This window comes from Myotis nattereri (genome assembly GCF_964212035.1).
Source record: "Myotis nattereri genome assembly, chromosome: 1".
NCBI classification, from domain to species: domain Eukaryota; kingdom Metazoa; phylum Chordata; class Mammalia; order Chiroptera; family Vespertilionidae; genus Myotis; species Myotis nattereri.
The window spans coordinates 197,063,159-197,076,235 of record NC_138075.1 but is presented as its reverse complement, the minus strand read 5'-3'; the positions used below and the strand labels follow the sequence as shown (position 1 = coordinate 197,076,235).

At 42.6% G+C, this 13,077-nt stretch overlaps 1 protein-coding gene across 1 annotated transcript in view; it reads left to right on the top strand.

The window, feature by feature from the left end:
* The window catches only part of LOC308536306 (CRACD-like protein), a gene marked incomplete at its 5' end in the record, with an annotated part of 85,634 nt that overhangs the window by 53,174 nt on the left and 19,383 nt on the right, over nucleotides 1-13,077 (top strand). The window lies entirely within an intron of this gene.

The following is a 13,077-nucleotide window of genomic DNA, read 5'->3' as shown; positions in this document are numbered from 1 at the left end:
AGCCCTTAGACCAGTGATGGCGAACTTTTGAGCTCGGTGCGTCAGCATTTTGAAAAACCCTAACTTAACTCTGGTGCCGTGTCACATATAGAAATTTTTTGATATTTGCAACCATAGTAAAACAAAGACTTATATTTTTGATATTTATTTTATATATTTAAATGCCATTTAACAAAGAAAAATCAACCAAAAAAATGAGTTCGCGTGTCACCTCTGACACGCGTGTCATAGGTTCGCCATCACTGCCTTAGACCTTCAGGTAGAGAGGGCCCTATCAGCTGCTACCAGGGCTTTTTTCACCCAGCAAAACTCCGCTTTTTCTCATAGGAGGCCAGAATCCTGAAAACTTTGTGAATTTGAAAGTCAAGTTATTAATTTATTTTGTACTAAATTTACTAATTCTTCCTCTTAGCTGGCATCAGGAACTCAATAATTCCTGTGATGTGCCAGTGCTAGTTCAGTGCTCTGCACACAGTAGGACTGCAGTAAATATTTGTTCATCTGTCATAGTCCCAGATCTGTGCTGAGCACTATGGACATGGCTCTTGCAGAGGTAGTGCTGATCTGTGCTGCACAGAAAAACACTGCTTCGCCATAGATGGGTTGAGTTTAATAGACAGGATATGAAGTTGTAGGATTATTAGGTGGAATAAGAGTCCAGGTAGAGCGCACATTCCTGGATATACAAGACACCAAGAAAAGCAGACAGGCCAATGCAGGGCTAGCAAATCTGAATCTACTGGGGCAGAATTGATCAGCAACTAAAGCTGTCTTCATGTGTATCATTGGTCCATAAGTCAGAGGCTGTCCGAGGCCATCTGACTTTGTCCCTCAGAACTTAAAAGGAACCCTGAGTGGCTAATGTCACTGATATCCTAGAAGTGTGTCTGAAGGCAGGTCCACATGTATTGCCCAGATTTGAGGCTCACACGTTAGTCACCTTTCTCAAAAAATCACTGAGTCAGACCCAAGGATGGCAGTGAGAGGTGGGGCTTGGGGATTCAGTTCTAGGACCTTCTCCATCCGCATTGTCATTCCTAGGAATAGGGACCTGGATCTTGACATGAAGATATGGAATGGCTTGGCCCCCCTTTACGGACTTGCAGACTACGTTACTGCCTCTCCCAAGCCCTGAAGGTCCTTACCTTTGCTAAATAAGTATGATAGTAACAGAACCAGCATAATTTGGAGACCAAACAGGAATGGAGAAAGCATAATGGACATAATTAATAGAAATTTATGAAAAGAGTAATAAGTTTTATGAGCCAATATACAGGGTGTCCCAAAAAATGTAGTATCACACTTAATAACTGATAGCTCAATTGATGTTTCTTTCTTTTCAGATTTAACCCATTGGCATTAATAATTATTCAAAGTGTGTATACATTTTTTTTGAGGGGGGGACACCCTGTATATTGAAAACTTGCCTAGCTTTTTAAAGAAACAGTTCATAGAACTTTAGAATTGGGGAGGGACTTTTGATAGTATGAACTTTAGTCGCCCCATTTTACAGGTATGGAAACTGAGGTCCCAAGAAGCTAGAAAATGGCAGGGGTGACTAAAGAAACACAGATCTGTAAGATTCTGGGGCTCCTTTCCCCACCTTCACATGACCAGTTAAAATGAAGAGCATTGCCGAAACCAGTTTGGCTCAGTGGATAGAGCGTCGGCCTGCGGACTGAGGGGTCCCAGGTTCGATTCCGGTCAGGGGCATGTACCTGGGTTGCGGGCATATCCCCGGTGGAAGATGTGCAGGAGGCAGCTGGTCGATGTTTCTCTCTCATCGTTGTTTCTAACTCTCTATCTCTCTCCCTTCCTCTCTGTAAAAAATCAATAAAATATATTTAATAAAAAAAAAAGAAGACCATTTCTCACTGTTGTTAAGAAGTAGTGCCCAGAGTAAGAGAAGGTTCTGCCATAGGTCCAGGCTGCTGAGCAAACTGCTCTGCCATTTGGGCCATATGATCCAGCAGATCCAATGGTGCTTGAGGTGTCACTGACAGAGAGGGATGCTATGCGGAGCCTTTGGCAGGTCCCTATCTGTTCATCATAGCACTGGCCCTTTCAGTTTTGGGGGAAAACCCTACCATCCTTTTCAGATAGCTACTCACTTTTTGAGAAACAACTTTTGTCTTGCTAATGGGTTTTAGTAGAAACTGACGGCTTACCATGGGCCACCAAGTTACCACATGACCTGAGCTGCCCATCATGAACTGGGTGTTGTCTGACCCACCAAGCCATAAAGCTGGGTGTGCTTAGCAGCACTCCCTTATCAAAAGGAAGTGGTATACAATGAACACCAGAAATAACAAGAGGCCAGGGAGATCCTCCTGCAGCCTTCAGAGTGACTGCGGCCCTGCTGATACCTTGACTTTGGACTTCTAGACTCCAGACCTGTGAGAGAATACACTTTTGTTGTTTAAAGCCACCCAATTTGTGGTAGTTTTTAACAGCAACTCTAGGAAACTTACTTTCCTGGAATCAGCTATAATCCCAAGTCTTTTTTATTTGAACTATGACCAGTTTACGGCATTTTCATTCTGTATTGTACACTGAAGTTTTTTAAGTGAAACTTACGACATTAAAAAAAGAAAGCAGTGATATCTATGAGATCAGGTTTGAGCAGGCCCTGAAGGCACAGGTAAGTTGCATGAATACCCATGGTCCCCACTCCTGCTGCACTCCCTTCTCTCTCCCGGTCTGCACCTGTGTCCTCATGGAGAATTCCCTGTGACTAGTTGATTGAGGAAGAGCAAGCTCAGGCCTGGTTTATGGATGGTTTTGCATAATATTCAGGCACCGCTTGAAAGCTGTAATGCTTTAGCCCCATTCTGGGATATCGCTGAAGGACAGTGGTGATGGGAAATTCTCCCAGTGGCCAGAACATCAATCAGTACATCTGATTGTTCATTTTGCATATTAGGAGAAATAGCCAGAGGTACAAGTCTAGAACAATTCATAGGTAGTGGCCAGTGGTTTGGCAGATGGTCATGGACTTGGAAAGAATATGATTAGAAAATCTGTTGACAGAGGGGTCTGGGGTAGAGGTGTGTGGATAGACCTTTCTGAATGGACAAAGGATTTAAAGATATTTGTGTCTCATGTGAATGATCACCAAAGTAGGATTTCAGGAGGATTTTAATAAGTCCATAAGGGGACCCATTCTGTGGCTGCTTGGCAGCCTCTTTACCCAGCCACTTGTCAATGGCCCAATGAAGAATGGCTCTGGTGGAGGGATAGAATTTATTCATGAGCTCAGCAATGCTGACCCACTCGCCATGGCCAACAGAGACCAGCACTGAGTCCTCCATAGCATCATCCCCTGGGGTGATCAGCTACCTCCCTGATGCAGATTGATTACATTGGACCACTCCCATCGTGAAAGGAGCAGGCCTTTGTTCTTATTAAAACAGATACTTACTCTGGATATGGATTTACCTTTTCTGCATGCAGTGCTTCTGCCAAAACTGTCATCCATGGACTTATGGAATACCTTATCCACTGTAATGGTATTTCACACAGACATCACTTCTGGTCTAGGAAGTTGATAGGCCATGCTCATGGAATTCACTGGTCTCACCACACTCGCCATCATCCTGGAGCTGCTGGCTTCATAAAATAGTGGAATGGCCTTTAGAAGACTCAGTGACAGTGCTGGCTATTTTGTCGGGCTGGGACTGTGCCCTCTAGGATGCAGTATAAGTCAGTATCCAAGCTATGGTGCTATTTCTCTCATCACCAGGCTTCATGGGTCCAGGAATCAAGGGGTAGAAATGGGAGTGGCTCCATTCACTATTAATTAACCTTAGTGACTTCCTGGGAACACATTTGCTTCCCATCCCCTTGATTTTAGGTTCTGCTTGTCTAGAGTTCTTAGTTCCAATGGGAAGAATTTTTTCACCAGGAGGCACAACAGTGATTCATTCCATTGAGCTGGTAGTTGAGGCAGCCAGCAAGCCGCTTTTAGCTCTTCATGCCTCTCAGTCAACAGGCAAGGAGGGTTACTGTACTCACCAGAGTGATTGACCTGACTACCAAGGGAAAGTTGGGCTGCTCCCACGCAGCGGATGTCAGAAAGAGTGTGTCTGGAAAACAGGAGATCCCTTAGGGCATCTCTAGTGCTCCCACGTTCTGTGAGGTAATCAAAAGCTGTGACAACCCAATTAAGGACAGCTAGTGGCCAGGTTCTTCAGGAATCCACAACCAGCTGAGGTCCTTGCTGAGGGCAAAAGGAATGTGGAATAGGTAGAGGGAGAAGATGGCTATTAAGACCAGCTATGACCACATGACCAGCTGTAGAAACAAGGACCATAATAGTTAAGGGTATTTCTTCTTTATTTTGTTTTTAATATGTTCATATATATATATATATATATATATATATATATATCACACAAATATTTTGTTTTCTTCCATCTCTTATCTCCTTCTAACCTGACAGCAGATGTATTAAATAAGAACTTTGTATCTCAGTATATACACGACAGGAGAAGCCTAACCATCAATCACCCAGGGACTTTGCATCCTCATCTGGGAAACATGTCAGTGTGTTTTCAGATGTACATAGGGTATTTGTATCATGTCAATAGAAGTTATATTATTTTGTTGACTTTTTTTTAGAAATTAAGTATGGTTTAAGGAGATATGTATGGGTGCCAAGTGGACAAAGGATGGAGTGGGATGGTCATTATGATGGGTCAGTTTGGCTAGGCTGTAGCCCCCAGTTTTGTTTGTTTTTTAATCCTCACCTGAAGATATGTTTATTGATGGGGGGGGGGGGGAGGAAATCAATGTATGGGGCAATGCTCCAACCAACTGAGCCACCCAGCCAGGGCTCCCAGTTTTTTAAATCAAACACAAATATTATTTACTTGAGCTGTTGCTTGGAAGGCATTTTGTAGATGTAATTAAAGTCCATATTAGTTGGTTTAAGTAAGGGAGATTTTCAAGATAATCTAGGTGGGGCTGATTCAGTAAATTTAAAGGCCTTAAAAACAGAGCTGAGGCTTCCCTAAAAGAAGAAATTCCACTTGGGAACAGCAGCTTCAACCTGTACCTATGAATTTCAGCCTGCCCTTTCCGATGACTCGCCCTATGGATTTCAGACTTGCTTGGCCAGTCCCCACCTTGCTTAACCAACTCCTGGCAATTAATTTCCTAATATATCTTACACATGCCTACACATCTACTAGTTCTGCTTCTCTGATTAAACCTGATCAGTATAGCCTTGATGTCCCTAAAGCTTTATCTGTCAGTGCCATCAGCCGGGCCCTCACCAAACCTGCAGGTGCTGGGAGCTCAGTGTGTTGAGATGAAATGAATCTAGTGTGTTCAGCCCTCGTGCGGAGGTGCTCTTTGTTGAGGTAGTTTGCTACTGCACTAAGGAACTATGCAGGTCAAGGTAGCAGGCAGCTCCCCAACCATTATTTTCCACTCAGAGTTGGCATTGATTCCCAGCCAGTGGTTCCAGGAATCAAGGGCTAGAAATGGGAGCGGCTCTGAAACTCAAGTGGCAGAACTTGGCAGTGAGTAGAATCAGCACCCACACATCTTCTAGTACGTGGGAGCAATGTGGCCAAACACTAAGACTGCACATTAACAATCGGATCTGCCTCTGTTGCTGTTTCTAAATACTATCTCTTTTGAATTGCTGTGAAACATATAAAAGGGGTTCTGAGACAGACCAATGGGAAAAACTAGAAAAATTAAAAATTGATGTGGTTTCAAGAAATAGGGAGCCTAAGAAACAGGCAAGTAATTTAAATTGACAGGTCCTTGCGTAGACCTAGGTAAGTATAAACATATTCCAGTAGGTTCTGTTTAGAAATGCACAGTCAATTCTGCCATAACATAACATATACGTTGCTAAACATCAGCATGTTATGGAAAACCGCAAAATGAAACCAATAGCTAATGGGAAAAAATGGGGTAGGAACACAACACAAAAACATTTATCAGTGACTGCCTTAGCTGGTGTGACTCAGTTAGTTGAGCATTGTCCCATGCATCAAAAGGTCATTAGTTGGATTTCCGATCAGGGCACATACCCAGGTTGTGGGTTCGATAACGGGTTGAGGTGTGTACAAGAGACAACCAATCAATGTTTCTCACATCATTGTTTCTCTTTCTCTCCCTCTCTTCCTTCCTCTTTCTCTAAAATCAATGAAAACATTTTTTAAATGTATCTGTGACATTTTAAAAGGATAGCAACCTAACTTTAAAAATACAGCAGTTTTTTCTTTATATTTACATAAATGGTAATGAAATTCATAAATACTTCAATAAGTATAGCATTTTACCTTGCAAAAGACCTGAAGTTTGCTTGTGGCCTGGGGAATGGTTGGAAGGCGACAGCTGTGAGTTATTGTGAGGTGGGGGAGGAAGGTTATCCAAAATTGGATAGAAAACTGTAACACCACATGTGTAGGTACATATGACACGGGGCGACAATCTGGGGTAGTGGGTAAATATTTGAGGGGTGTGTGTGTGAATGTGTATTCCTGCACACCTCATTTCAGCTGGGTGCAGTATTCTGCATTCACCTAGTGTTTCTCAGGGATAAGATAGATCAATCACATTGGAACAGATTTGCATTTTCAAAGCAAGTGTGATTGCAGGACTGTCTGTACTATGTAAAGATATCACCATCCCCAGAGTTCTTTGTAACAAATTCATTTGGTAGCAAAACCCAAGGTGAATATAGATGTGTTCCAGAAGTATTGCATTTGTTATAAAGTGCTGTCATAGACTCCACTGGGGTCTAAATGTACCTTTTTACAATCTGAACATTTCTGATTTCTAAACACATCTGGCCCTGAGGGGGCAGCGAACATTAGATCCATATTGATGTGTGCTGCGTTGTGCCAGGCATCAGGATGGGTGCTGTGGGTGCAGAATAAACAAGGCTCAGGCCCTGCACCCAGGGAACTTGCCGGCGAAGGGCTGTGGCACACTTTGTGGTATTGTAATAGACGTCTGTTCCATGCACAGAGAACTGAGGAGGTATCATTCTCTTGGGCTGGAGAGCTCAGGGATGGCTTTCAAGAGAATGTGACACCAAGGATGTATTAGGGGAGATGGTTAGGAGTTCTCTGGGCCAATGGAGAAAGGCATTCTAGGTAGAAGAAGACCATGTTTAAAAGTGTAAAGTCACAAAATCATATTAGTTTGCTGGGGCTACATAACAAAGGACCACAGACAGGGCGGCTTACACAACACAAGGATTTTCTCATGATTCTGGGACCTAGAAGTCCAAGATCAAGGTGTCATCAGCGTCTTCTGAGGCCTCTTCCCTTGGATTGTAGATGGCCTTCTTCTCCCTGTGCCCCACATGACCCCCCCTCCCCCCGCCTGTGTCTGTGTCCTAATCTCTTCTTACAAGGACACCAGTCCTATTGGATGAGGGCTCACCTAATGACCTCATTTTAACCATAATTCTCTCTTTAAAGACCTTTTCTCCAAATAGTCACATGCTGAGGTGCTTGGGGGTTAGGACTTCAACATAAGAATGTTGGGGGGCACAGGTCAGCTCCTGATACGTGGAGTGGCACAGCAGAAGTATGAGAAAGTGCACGGAAGCCAGAGGGAGGTGTGATTAGTTATCACTGGGCTTTGGGGACTTGGGAACAGCCTCGAGGACCTGGGTCTTTGAATAGGATTTTATCCCATTGGAAAAAAAAAATGAAAATGACATTTCTGGATGAGGAAACAACACAAATCCAAGCTCTACGCCTTCCTTAGAAGTCTCCAATGTATGCCATAGCCCATCCACCCCGGTGCCAGGACCTAGGGTTTGGATATGGGCTGGTTACCACATTCTCCACTGGTGAAAGCTATAGTCACTGCCACCCTGGGCCTCTTGCCGTTTGTTCCAGAGCCCCTGCCCTCTTCTAAAGGAGTGTTAATTCAGCGGGGAAATATCCTCAGTTTAGGGTTAACAATAGAAAAAAGATGGACCGCTATGAGACTTTTGAGGCTAGGTCATAAAGGCCATATAGCGTATGTCTAGCTGTACCTCTGTCCTTGCCTCTGGAATCCGAGTATCATGCCACGAGGAAGCTCAGGCCCCATGGAAAGATCCGTGCAGGGAGAAACCCAGGGTTCCTACCCTTCGACTCCATCTGAGCTCCCAACTGACAGCCAATGCCAACCAGTTGATTGCACCATCTTGGAAATGAGTCCTTTTGCCCTCCGTCAAGCCACCCCAGCTGATGTGCTAGAGCAGAAACAAGCTTTCCCTGACAAGCCCTGCCCAAATTGCAGATGTCTGAGGGGAGAGAGAGAGAGAAAGAGAAAGAGAGAGAGAGAGAGAGAGAGAGAGAGAGAGAGAGAGAGAGAATGAGAATGAATTATTGATCCTGTCTCTTCGTTGTCTGAATTAGCACAGCAGCAAATATCTTCCTCCCTCTGTGCTTCCCCAGTAAAGGAGCAAACTGTTCCTTCTCCACCCACGTAACCTGACAGGAGGCCATGGCCCCCCTTCCCTTCTCTCCGGAAGGAGAATCGCAGTCTTGTCATTGCATCGTCCCAGGGAGCACAGCCCATCGGCCATGTTGCCAACTCCTAGTCTTTACTGAAATGTTCCAGGATTGTAAAATGTTCCAGGAGTCCAGTAAAAACGTGATAGCCACCGAGTATTTGTGTATCACCGTGTCCTTCAGTAAGTAATCTTGTTTAATTAGATAGTTCCCTCTCCAAAGTATCCAGTGTTCCAGAGCTAAGGAAAGGTTCTGAAGTTCCCCGGCTTACATAGTAAAATTATACAGTCCAGGCAGTTGTCTGTGTTCTGTGTTTTAATAAATGCTATTCACATGTGTTAAGTATACATGTTTGAAATCAGAACTTGGCCCCAAATGGTAGGTTTATTTAACCAAAATGTGTGTCAGTCAGCTCACTTGGGTCTCCTGAGCAGGGTGCTCTGGAGTTTGAGGGAGGTATGTGCATGAAATATATGGTACCTAAAGAAACTAAAAATTGTTGGTAAGAAATATGGAAGGCAAGTGTTTCCCAGAGAATGTTCAGAAGAACACTAGCCATGATGGATGTCTAAATAGCCCAGTCTCCATAGCCAACAAGTTTTGGGAAGCACTGCATATTCTCTGCTCCTTTGGAGAGCAATCATGATATAGGATATTAAAGACCCTGGAAGGTCCCTGGTAAAGAAACATATTTAACTTTATTTTACCCGGGTTCTCAAATGAACTGGTCTTTGGATAAGAACCTGGTACCGACACACACAGCCCAGTCTGAGAAGCCCCAGACGAAAACATTTATGATCTCCAAGTGAACTATGATAGGAAATTTTGTTTCTCATTTGAAAGCGTACCATATGAATAATCCAATGCAGAGAAATTGTATGCTTCTATTATTTTAGGTTTAGAAATGAAATGTAAGAATTGCATCCTTATGACAAATGGAAAACGAATCAGATTTGCTTGACTTGCCCAGTGATTTTTAATTTTTAGAAACGTCTATGTAAACTAACAATTATGATGATGCAGCCAGTACATAATTATATCTATGAAGTAATGGATAATGAGCACTTTTTTTAAATGGAAAAAAATCCCTAATATAATTGTTAGATGATGACAATACATTAATTCAGTGCTTAAAAAGAATGAAAATTACCATGATCCCTGAGGGTAGTGTATATGCATATGTACATTCTTTCATGTGAAAAATGATAACACAAAAATGGTGAGATGTTAAGACAATGTGGCACCCACTGTCTTTTCCCCAATAAATTCAGTCTTACATCTTAGGATGGTACATTTCCAGAGAGGCTGGCAAGCAGATGTTTCATAGCTAGTAAGAAATGGAATCAGGATTTGAGCCAACTCTTCTTATCTCTGGGGCCCATGTACATAACCCTTAACTAGAGCTGTAGGCAATTTTTAAAAAGACACAATTTAGTAGAGGGAATATTTCTTCCTTCTCCCTCTCTCCTTCTCCCCACTACCCCAACCACCCAACCAAATTAAATTTGTGTTGTAAAATTCTAAAATGCCATCTTAAATACTCTATTGGAGAAAACATGGCTAACCTGTTCTCCGGCTCTATGGCATTTGTCTGTGGGAATATTTCGCATCAGCATTGCAGCATTGCCTTACTACATCGTTAAAATTGCTTTGATCTCTTAGGCCCCATCTGTACAAAAAATATTCATGGCAACAGTCGGTGTCATCTGTCAAGAAAAGAGCCGCTGCTGATGACCATGCACTTAGCCAGTTGATTCTGTGGAGACAGACTGTTAATACAGCCCCCAAATCATAAATCGATCATAAAATAGTTCATTTAATGCATATTTATAGGCTCATCTCAGGTTTTCATAATGGGTGTTGTGGCATAGAATTGCAAATGTTTCCTAAAATGTAAGTACTTGTTGTCCTGGCTAGTGTGCTAAGTGGTTAGAGCACTGGCCCTCACAAAGAACATTAGGCAAGTGTTAAATGACACCATTATTGTGTCTGTTTGCATCTGAAGGGTCAAGGGTTTGATTCCCAGTCAAGGGCATGTACCCGCATTGTGGGCTTGCTACCCACACCCGGTCGGGGCGTATGTGGGAGGCAACCAATTGGTGTGTCTCTCTCACATTGATGTTTCTCTCTCTTTCACTCTCTCTTCCTCCCTCCCTCCATTCCACTCTCTCTCTGAAAAGCAATGGAAAAAATATCCTAGGGTGAGTATTAACAACAACAACAACAAAATTAGGTACTTGTTTTTTGGATGTGAGAAATCTTATACTGAACTTTGAGAATATGGGGAATCAACTCAGAAAGAGTATAATTCCTCCTCTGACTTATAGGCTCATTTCCTATTGGTGTTGCTTAATCACAGTTTGCTGTCTGAAGGTAGGGGGGGCCCAAATGTAGTTACTGGGACTTTCCATAAAGTTAGCCCTGGAACATTAATTAATTGCCACAGTCATTAGTAAAAATAGCATTTAAAATACACATTTAAATTGTATTTAAAATGTAAAGATATCTTGACAGAAAGTATGTTACTAATTTTGCAAATGAGGACGATGGAAATTACTTTTTATAGCCGAGATGTGACCAAACACTAAGTCTTCGGAGCAGACTGTAAGCTTCCGTGTTCTGACCCCTCCTCCCAAGAGAGAATGGCATTCTTAGGACTTAGACGCTCTTTTCCTCGTAGCAGGAAGGAGTGGTTGTCGGATGGGTAGTTCAGGTAGGTTTTATTGTCCTCTTACCTTCCTGATAATAACCAAGGGATTGCTGAAACAGCCTTTCCCGAGTACTTCTGAGCTGTGTGCTCCCTGACATTTGGACTTTGACACGTCTTCCAGGATAATACGTGTGTACTCATGCCAAGTCATTGCCCATCTAAAGTGCAGCACAAAGTGCTGGAGTGCTTGGTTCACAAACAGTCCTCAACGGGCCAGCTCTGCAGACGAGACCCCCTGAGGGAGGCCACTCTCTGCTTGCTTGCAGCCCAGCAGGTTCTCCGAGCTGAGGCTCCTCATCCTGGCATCTCCCCAAGGCTGTTTCTGTCCCATCCTTCTAGCTCTTTCCAGGTTCTGTTTACTCTCTGTCTCCCCCAGCAATGTGACCAATGCAACAAAGATTGTATATGGTGGCTGCCACCGTTCTGGACATGGAGGCCACACAGAGGACCCCATCCGCCTTCTTGACTGACCGAGTCACCCGTTAGTTAAATACACAAGTAACCTGTTCAAGAAACTGTAATTTGTCTCTGATGATCGTTCACTCCCTTGGTTCCAGCTCAACTGAACGCCACCACATCCACCTTGACTTAAGAGCAAATGATGATCTTTTTTTCTATCAATAAATTCTGACATAATAAAAAAATTCTCTAGTTAACTTAAAAGCTGGATCAGTGGGCCCAGGCTGGGAGGAATGATTCATAACTGATGTTTTTAGGTTGTTGCTATGGTCTTTGAGAATATTCCTGTTTAGACAATTTAGGGTTAGATATTTCTGCAGTGAGAAAAAGGCAATTGATAAAAAGGGAAGAAGGAAGAATTTATCTCAGAAATAAGTGAAAGTGGCTGTTTGACCATTTATCATGGTGACCATTCACAATAATGGTGTCATTTACATGTTTTGAGCCTTGGTTAGTCAAAAAGAAAATGTTGACTTATCAGTCAGTGCCAAAGACCAATTATATAATAATGTAATGATACCTGTAGTGCCTTATAGAATTTTTTAAAATTTAAGATACTTAATTGACTCATTTTATATAAGGCCAATTTTTTTAACACTTGCCCAATTTCTTTGCTGGTCTTCAAAATCCTCTGGTGGTAATTTTTTAAAATTATCCACTGGAGATTTTGCTCATGGATACCAAAAGTAGATGTCATGAAAATCTCTGGCCTATACTCCTGAATAAGTGACCACTGAAAGCATACAAACATTCTGAAATCAAACCTTCTAATTATTTTTTACCGATATTATCTCAATTGTATTGCACACTTTATCGTCTTTTAAATAATACAGAGTGAAATTTTAACTTTTTTGAGGACTACATGCCTAGCACAAATCCTTGGGTGTGGAAGGCATCTCGTGTGTTAGAAATCTGCCTTCCATTTCAATGTAAAATGATACAGTGTTGTTTCAGGGACCGCTGACGCTTGAAGGTCTGTTTGCATCTGTACTAAGGATCCCAGTATATGTCTTTTTGTAATTGGTGATTATTGTATCTGCTTCCTCACTGTCTGATGCCACTGCTTAGGGCAAAGTGACTTAAACCACTTCTTCCACCCTTCAGATTTTCTCTCAGAAAAGCCAGAGCTGAAGATCACCAGAAGAGATGAGGCAACTACCTTTGAACATCAGTAACCTCATTTTTATACCCAGATCTCTCTGTAGACTCTCTGTCGAGCAAAGTTCTGGGGGCTCTGATACTAACTTGAGGGCCCTATACCTTTGTGTTTTATACCAATGTTTTTCTATACACGTTGTGTATAGAAATGTTTCAACTTTCCTTTTCCCTCAAAGCTCCTGACTCCAGCTTTAACGATGTTTCCCATGACATAGATAAGTTAGCTCATCTCTCTGTACCTCAGGCTTCTCATCTGTAAAATGGGGATGTCAA